The following is a 9,572-nucleotide window of genomic DNA, read 5'->3' as shown; positions in this document are numbered from 1 at the left end:
AGAAAAACTGGCCCTGGCCGGTTGGCTCAGCGGTAGAGCGTCGGCCTAGCGTGCGGAGGACCCGGGTTCGATTCCCGGCCAGGGCACACAGGAGAAGCGCCCATTTGCTTCTCCACCCCTCCGCCGCGCTTTCCTCTCTGTCTCTCTCTTCCCCTCCCGCAGCCAAGGCTCCATTGGAGCAAAGATGGCCCGGGCGCTGGGGATGGCTCTGTGGCCTCTGCCTCAGGCGCTAGAGTGGCTCTGGTCGCAACATGGCGACGCCAGGATGGGCAGAGCATCGCCCCCTGGTGGGCAGAGCGTCGCCCCTGGTGGGCGTGCCGGGTGGATCCCGGTCAGGTGCATGCGGGAGTCTGTCTGACTGTCTCTCCCTGTTTCCAGCTTCAGAAAAATGAAAGAAAAAAAAAAAAAAAAAAAAAAAAGAAAAGAAAAACTGAAAAACATTCAAACACTTGGAGACTAAATAGCATGTTATTAAATAATGAATGGGTTAACAATGAGATCAAGGAAGAAATAAAAAACTTCCTTGAAACAATGAAAATGAACATATAATAACTCAAAATTTATGGGACACAGCAAAAGCAGTCCTGAGAGGTAAGTTCACATAGCACTACAGGCATACCTTAAGAAGCAAGAAAAAGCTCAAATTAATAACTTAATCCTGCATCTAAAAGAACTAGAAAAAAAACAGCAAGTAAAGCCCAGAGGAAGTAGAAAAAAGGAAATAATAAAGATCAGAGCAGAAATAAATGATATAGAGGCAAAACAAAACAAAACAACAACAACAAAAAACAATACAGAAGATCAATGAAACCAAGAGCTGGTTCTTTGAAAAGGTAAACAAAAGTGATGAACCTTTAAACAGACTCACCAAGAAAAAAAGAGAGAGGGCTCAAATAAAATTAGAAACGAGAGTGGAGAAGTAACAACTGACACAGCAGAAATTCAAAGGATTGTAAGAAAATGCTATGAAGAGCTGTATGCCAAAAAATTGGACAACCTAGATGAAATGGATAAATTCCTTGAAACATATAATCATTCAAAAATCAACCTGGAAGAATCAGAAAACCTAAATAGACCGATTACAATGAATGAGATTGAAACAGTTATCAAAAAACTCCCAACAAACAAAAGTCCTGGGCCTGATGGCTTCACAGGCAAATTTTACCAAATATTCAAAGAAGAACTAACTCCTATCCTTCTCAAGCTATTTCAAAAAATTCAAGAGGAGAGAAAACTTCCAAACTCCTTTTATGAGGCCAGCATAATCCTCATTCCAAAACCAGAAAAAGACACTACAAAGAAAGAAAACTACAGGCCAATATCCCTGATGAACTTAGATGCCAAAATTCTCAACAAAATACTAGCAAATCGGATCCAGCAATACATCAAAAAAAAAATCATACATCATGATCAAGTGGGATTTATTCTGGGGAGGCAAGGCTGGTACAATATTTGCAAATTGGTCAACGTGATTCATCACATAAACAAAAGGAAGGATAAAAACCACATGATAATATCAATAAATGTAGAAAAAGCATTTGATAAAATCCAGCACCCATTTATGATCAAAACTCTCAGCAAAGTGGGGATACAGGGATCATACCTCAACATGATAAAGGCCATCTATGACAAACCCACAGCCAACATCATACTCAATGGGCAAAAATTAAAAGCAGTCCCTTTAAGAACAGGAACAAGGCAGGGGTGCCCCCTTTCACCACTCTTATTCAACAAAGTTCTGAAAGTTCTAGCCACAGCAATCAGACAAGAAGAAGATATGAAAGGCATTCAAATTGGAAAAGAAGAAGTAAAACTATCATTATTTGCTGATGACTTGATACTGTACATAGAAAACCCTAAAGTCTCAGTCAAAAAACTACTGGAATTGATAAATAAATTCAGCAAAGTGGCAGTATATAAAATCAATATTCAGAAATCAGTGGTATTTATATACACTAACAATGAACTGTCTGAAAGAAAAATTAAGGAAACAATCCCCTTTACTGTTGCAACAACAAAAAATTAAGTACCTAGGAGTAAATTTAACCAAGGAGGTTAAGGACTTGTACTCAGAAAATTATAAAACATTGATAAAAGAAATCAAAGAGGCCTAACCAGGCGGTGGCACAGTGGATAGAGCGTAGGACTGGAATGCGGAGGACCCAGGTTCAAGACCTTGAGGTTGCCAGCTTGAGCGCGGGCTCATCTGGTTTGAGCAAAAAGCTCACCAGCTTGGACCCAAGGTCGCTGGCTCGAGCAAGGGGTTACTCGGTCTGCTGAGGGCCCACGGTCAAGGCACATGTGAGAAAGCAATCAATGAACAACTAAGGTGTCGCAACGAAAAACTGATGACTGATGCTTCTCATCTCTCTCTCCGTTCCTGTCTGTCTGTCCCTATCTATCCCTCTGACTCTCTCTCTCTGTCCCTGTAAAAATAATAAATAAATAAATAAATTTATAGCTTTATGGTGGCAGAGGGTGACTAGCCTTACTGTAATCATTTCATAGTGTACCCAAGTATCAGATCATGCTGCATGCCTGAAATTGATATAATGTATGTCAATTACACCTCAATAAAAACACACATATAAAAAAAAGAAAAAAGAAAAAAAGAAATCAAAGAAGATACAAACAAGTGGAAGCATATACCGTGTTTATGGATAGGAAGAATAAACATCATTAAAATGTCTATATTACCCAAAGCAATCTATAAATTCAAAGAAATTCCTATTAAAATACCAACATTATACTTCAAAGATAAAGAACAAATATTCCAAAAATTTATATGGAACCAAAAAAGAATATGAATAGCCTCAGCAATCTTGGGGAAAAAAAGGGGGAGTATCACACTTCCTGATATCAAGTTATACTACAAGCCCATTGTACTCAAAACAGCCTGGTACTGGCATAAGAACAGGCATATAGATCAATGGAACAGAACAGAGAACCCAGAAATAAACCCACACCTTTATGGGCAATTGATATTTGACAAAGGAGGTAAGGGCATACAATGGAGTAAAGACAGTCTCTTTAACAAATGGTGCAGGGAAAATTGAACAGGTACATGCAAAAAAATGAAACTAGACCACCAACTTACACCATTCACAAAAATAAACTCAAATTGGATAAAAGACTTGAATGTAAGTCGTGAAACCACGATCATCTTCGAAGAAAACATAGGCAGTAAGCTCTCCAACATCTCTTGCAGCAATATAGTTGCTGATTTATCTCCACGGGCAAGTGGAATAAAGGACAGGATGAACAAATGGGACTATATCAAACTAAAAAGCTTTTGCACAGCAAAAGACACCATGAACAAAATAAAAAGGCAAACTACACAATGGGAGAACATATTCGCCAACACATCCAATAAGAGGTTAATAACCAAAATCTATAAATAACCTATAAAACTCAACACCAGGAAAGCAAACAATCCAATCAAAAATTGGGCAAAAGAACTGAATAGACACTTCTCCAAAGAGGACATACAGATGGCCAATAGGCATATGAAAAAATGTTCAATATCAACTAATCATTAGAGAAATGCAAATTAAAACCACAATGAGATACCACTTCACACCTGTCAGAATGGCGCTCATTAACAAAACAACACATAACAAGTGCTGGCGAGGGTGTGGAGAAATGGAACCCTCCTGCATGGCTGGTGGGAATGCAGACTGGTACAGCCACTGTAGAAAACAGTATGGAGATCCCTCAAAAAATTAAAAATGGAACTGTCTTTTGACCCAGCTATCCCACTTTTAGGAATATATCCTATGAATACCAAATCACTGATTCAAAAGAAGATGTACCCCCATGTTTATTGCAGCATTGTTCACAATAGCCAACATCTGGAAACAGCCCAAGTGTCCATCAGTGGACGAGTGGATTAAAAGCTATGGTAGGCCCTGGCCGGTTGGCTCAGCGGTAGAGCGTCGGCCTGGTGTGCGGGGGACCCGGGTTCGATTCCAGGCCAGGGCACATAGGAGAAGCGCCCATTTGCTTCTCCACCCCCCCTCCTTCCTCTCTGTCTCTCTCTTCCCCTCCCGCAGCCAAGGCTCCATTGGAGCAAAGATGGCCCGGGTGCTGGGATGGCTCCTTGGCCTCTGCCCCAGGCACTAGAGTGGCTCTGGCCGTGGCAGAGCGACGCCCCGGAGGGGCAGAGCATCGCCCCCTGGTGGGCAGAGCGTTGCCCCTGGTGGGCGTGCTGGGTGGATCCCGGTCGGGCGCATGCGGGAGTCTGTCTGACTGTCTCTCCCCGTTTCCAGCTTCAGAAAAATACAAAAAAAACCCACAAAAAACAAAAAACAAACAAAAAAAGCTATGGTACATATACACAATGGAATACTACGCAGCCATGAAAAAGAAGGAAATCTTACCCTTTGCAACTACATGGATGGACCTGGAAACTATTATGCTAAGCGAAATAAGCCAAGCAGAGAAAGAAAAATATCATATGACCTCACTCACATGAGGAATCCAATGTACAATGTGAACTGAGGAACGGAAGAGGCAGAGAAGGGATCAAAGAGTCCAGAGGGAAAGTGGTCAGAGGGAAAGAGGATGAGAGGAGGGGATCAAAGAAAGGAAAAACATTAGTGAAAATATATACACATAATACAGAGAGATAGAGGGCAGGATAGTAAATCATGGAGGGAAGAGAGGAAGGTGGGGGGGAGAGGGCAAAGGGGGTATCAAGGAGAACACAGGAAGGGGGAGGGAGGGAGATGTAATGGGGGGAACACTTGTAAGTATGTAAACATAACAAATTAAAATCAATTAAAAAAATTCAACCTTCAGCATAAATAGGTTAAGGCAATAGTTTAGCCAATAAATTACAGTTACAAAATGATTATTACCTACTGGGAACAGAGGCAGTAAGTACCCTATACAGACTCTCATTAGAATGATAACATAGAAGATGGAAAATGGTCAAAGGATCACATACTTTTTTGTGTCTTACAGGGAATGAAAACATTCTCAAAAGAATCCAGTTAATTATAATAAACCACTGACCCCCATGGTGGCTATGCTAAGGGCGGCTTCCTCAGTGTTCTATAATAGAGATCAAAAAGGAAGGTAGGCCCTGGCCGGTTGGCTCGGCAGTAGAGCGTCGGCCTGGCGTGCAGGGGACCCGGGTTCGATTCCCGGCCAGGGCACATAGGAGAGGCGCCCATTTGCTTCTCCACCCCCCCCCCCTCCTTCCTCTCTGTCTCTCTCTTCCCCTCCCGCAGCTGAGGCTCCATTGGAGCAAGGATGGCCCGGGCGCTGGGGATGGCTCCTTGGCCTCTGCCCCAGGCGCTGGAGTGGCTCTGGTCGCGGCAGAGCGACGCCCCGGAGGGGCAGAGCATCGCCCCCTGGTGGGCAGAGCATCGCCCCCTGGTGGGCAGAGCATTGCCCCCTGGTGGGCAGAGCGTTGCCCCTGGTGGGCGTGCCGGGTGGAACCCCGGGCGCATGCGGGAGTCTGTCTGGCTGTCTCTCCCCGTTTCCAGCTTCAGAAAAATACCAAAAAAAAAAAAGGAAGGTAGAGGGCCCTAGAAAAGGAGAAACACAAGGAAAAGAGGCTGGCTCAATTAATAACCACCCTACAAGGGCAATGACCTCAAAATCTACAAAAGGAAAAACCCAAGGGCACTCCCCCTGGCAATTGTCATAACTGCAGAAAGTCTGTATAATAGAAGTGGGAATGCCCCGAGAAGGGGGCTCCCAGAAAACCTTGCCCCTATGCTAGAAGGTCAGACATTAGAGGAGGGACTGCCCTGAGGACTGAAGGGACCCTGGGCCGGTTCCCTCAGGTGCCATAGCCTTGAACTAGTGGGGCCCTATGCTCCAGTCGTCTCCTGCTAGAAACATCTTTATAGAAGGGATGGAGTCAAGGGTAACCTTTGAAGTGACTGGAAGGATTATTAATTTCCTTTTAGACACGGAAGCCGCCTTCTCTGTGTTAACCTCCTTCGGAGACTCCTCTCTTCCGATCGCACTGTCATACAAGGAGCAGGTGGCACACCCCGGGCAAAGCATTTTACTCCATTCCTAAACTGCCTCTGGGGGGGAGCCACCTTTGCATATCAATTTTTAATTACACAGAGTGCCCTAGTCCAGTGGTCCCCAACCTTTTTTGGGCCACGGACCGGTTTAATGTCAGAAAATATTGTCATGGACCGGCCTTTAAGGTGGGACAGATAAATGCACAAAATAAAATTATGCGACCGGTGTAAAAACTGTGGTATTTTAATTTTTATTTATTTTGTATTAATTTTAATGCAGTGACATTGATAAATCAGGGTACATATGTTCAGAGAAAACATCTCCAGATTATTTTGACATTTGATTATGTTGCATACCCCTCACCCAAAGTCAAATTGTCTTCCGTCACTTAAAACTGTGGTATTTTTAAATATAATTGTCGAACTTACGAGACAAGCATCAAGAGTGAGTCTTAGGCAGATGTAACAGAGGGAATCTGGTCATTTTTAAAAAATAAAACATCGTTCAGACTTAAATGTAAATAAAACGGAAATAATTTAAGTTATTTATTCTTTCTCTGTGGACCGGTACCAAATGGCCCACAGACTGGTACTGGTCTGAGGCCCGGGGGTTGGGGACCACTGCCCTAGTCCATTGTTGGGCAGAAATATTTTAAGTAAAGTTAGGACTGAAGTATATGTTTTTTCCATAGATACTGAGAAACCTGTCCCTATTATGGCATTATTCTTTAAAAGAAGATCAACTAAAACTAATACAGATAAGGAATAAGAATTTGACTCTCAAGTTTTAGCAACAGGAATTCCTGGACAAGTTCACAGAGTCAAACCAGTTATGATCAAACTGAATCATATGACAAACAATTTTCCTGATAGAAGACAATACCCCATACATTTAGAGGCTAGGGAAAGGCTACAGAAAGTCATTACTATGTTCCTTTGTAATGGGTTACTCAGAGTTCGCAATTCTTCATGTAATACTACTCCTCTCTTACCTATTAAAAAAAAGGATCCAGGGGTCTCCAAACTTTTTACACAGGGGGCCAGTTCACTGTCCCTCAGACCATTGGAGGGCTGCCAAATACAGTGGTCCTCTCACTGACCACCAATGAAAGAGGTGCCCCTTCCAGAAGTGCAGTGGGGGCTGGATAAATGGCCTCAGGGGGCCGCATTGCGGCCCGCGGGCCGTAGTTTGGGGACGCCTAAGACTGTCTTAGACATTAGCTCAGGATTTAAGGGCATTCGAAGAGGCCTTATCCCTATACATCTTGTAGTACCAAACCCTTATGCTATCTTGGGACAAATTCTTCCCCAAACCCAATGGTTCTCAGTACTAGACTTAAAAGATGCCTTCTTTTGTGGGTTTATCTCACCCATAAGGACAGAGAGACAGACAGGAAGGGAGAGATGAGAAGCATCAACTCATAGCTCCATCACTTCAGTCATTCATTGATTGCTTCTCATATGTGCCTTGACCAGGGGCTCTAGCCAAGCCAGTGACCCCTTGTTCAAGCCAACGACCTTGAGCTTCAAACCAGTGACTTCTGGGCTCAAGCCAGAAACCTTGGAATCATGTTGATTAACCCACGCTCATGTTGGCGAGCCTGTGGTCAAGACAGATGAGCCCATGCTCAAGCTGGCGATCTCTGGGTTTTGAACCTGGGACCTCAGAGTCCCAGGTTGATACTCCATCACTGTGCCACCACTAGTCAGGCTCAGACCTTATATTCTTTTTATTTTATTTTATTTTAATTTTACTGACTTGAGGAGAAAGAGAAAGAGAAAATGGATGGAGAAGCAGGAAGCATCAACTCATAGTAGTTGCTTCCTATATATGCTTTGACAGGGCAAGCCCAGGATTCCGAACCGGCGACCTCAGTGTTCCAGGTCGATGCTTTATCCACTGTGCCACTACAGGTCAGGCCAAACTTTGTATTCTTAATGCCCTTGTCCATTTTGCATCTTCCAAACTAGAAATAATTCACCTATAAATGACCGTCTGACCAGGATATTTAAGCACTCTTTTCAACCCTCTAGGTCAGGCTGCTGACAAATTCTATACGGAACCCCCTGACCCTTACCTGCCCAGACAGAACAAGTGATGCCATCCCAGAACCAGCAATATGTCCTCACTCAGCAGGAAGCAGATACAGAAGATTACTAGGACAGGAGGGAACAAAGGGGGTTTATCTCACCTACTAAATGAGGGGGTCCTGAGACCAGACAAAACAAGATAACCAGGTGTCACAACAGTTAAAGTAAAACACAAAGGGGAACCTTGAAACCCTATCTATTAGCCCTGATAACAGGGAAACAAAGCCTTAAAGCTGAGTATATAACTCCTAAGACCCTAACAGGCAGGGTGCTCAGACTAGCTGAGTTTGCCTGCTTGTGCTTTATGCTAAGTGTATAGCTTTGCTTAATAAGCTGCTTGCTTTGCTTGAACACTGCACCCTGTCTCTCCCTCAATTCTTTCTCGGGAGCATGATAAGAACCGAGGAGGGAGAAGCCCCAGGGACTCAGGTCTTCTCTAGTGACAGATGGTACCAAAGGGTCTTTTATATCTTGTTAGTGGGAGTGTAGATTGGTAGGACCACTTTGGAAAAAAATTAGGCTTCACCTGTCATGTTGAACACGTGCATATCTTCCACTCTTGGGCACATATGCAAGAGGAACTTCCATATGGTGCACTAGGAGGCATGTACACAAAAGTTCATAGCAACAAACTGGAAACAACTGAAATGCCCTTCATGCAAACAATATCATGGAGGAAAAATATCTTAGTTATATAATGTTTAGGTTAAAAAACCAGTTCCAGGCCCTGGCTGGTGGCTCAGTGAATAGCGTCGGCCCGGCATTCAGATGTCCTGGGTTTGATTCCCGTTCAGGGCACAGGAGAAGCCACCATGTTCTCCCCAACTCCTCTCCCCCTTCTCTCCGTGTTCCTCTCCTGTAGCCAGAGGCTTGATTGGTTTGAGCATGGCCTGGGCGCTGATGATAGCTTCATTGGAGCGTGATAGCCTCAGACACTAAAAATAGCTAGGTACTGGAGCATTAGCCCCAGGTGGGGTTGCCGGGTGGATACTGGTGGGGATGCACATGGTAATCTCCCCACTATCTCCCCTCCTCTCACCCCCTTAAAAAAAAGAAAGAAAAGAAAGAAAATCAAGTCCCAGAAGACTACAGACAGGATACTTTTTGCATAAAATAAAAAATATGCTAAACTGAAAACATAATTTTAGGCACACATAAATATATAAAAAGTTATATAAAAAAGGAGAAAACAACCACCCTGGCCAGTTGGCTCAGCGGTAGAGCGTTGGCCCAGCATGTGGAAGTTCTGGGTTCGATTCCTGGTCAGGGCACACAGGAGAAGCACCCATCTGTTTCTCCACCCTTCCCCCTCTCCTTTCTCTCTGTCTCTCTCTTCCCTTCCTGCATTGGAGCAAAGTTGGCCCGGGCGCTGAGGATGGCTCCATGGCCTCTGCCTCAGGTGCTAGAATGGCTCCAGCAGCAGCGGAGCAACGCCCCAGATGGGCAGAGCATTGCCCCCTGGTGGGCATGCCAGGTGCATCCTGATTGGGCACA

This window comes from Saccopteryx leptura, chromosome X (genome assembly GCF_036850995.1).
Source record: "Saccopteryx leptura isolate mSacLep1 chromosome X, mSacLep1_pri_phased_curated, whole genome shotgun sequence".
Classification (NCBI taxonomy): Eukaryota; Metazoa; Chordata; class Mammalia; order Chiroptera; family Emballonuridae; genus Saccopteryx; species Saccopteryx leptura.
The sequence above is the reverse complement of the archived record's forward strand: the minus strand, read 5'-3'. Positions refer to the sequence as shown.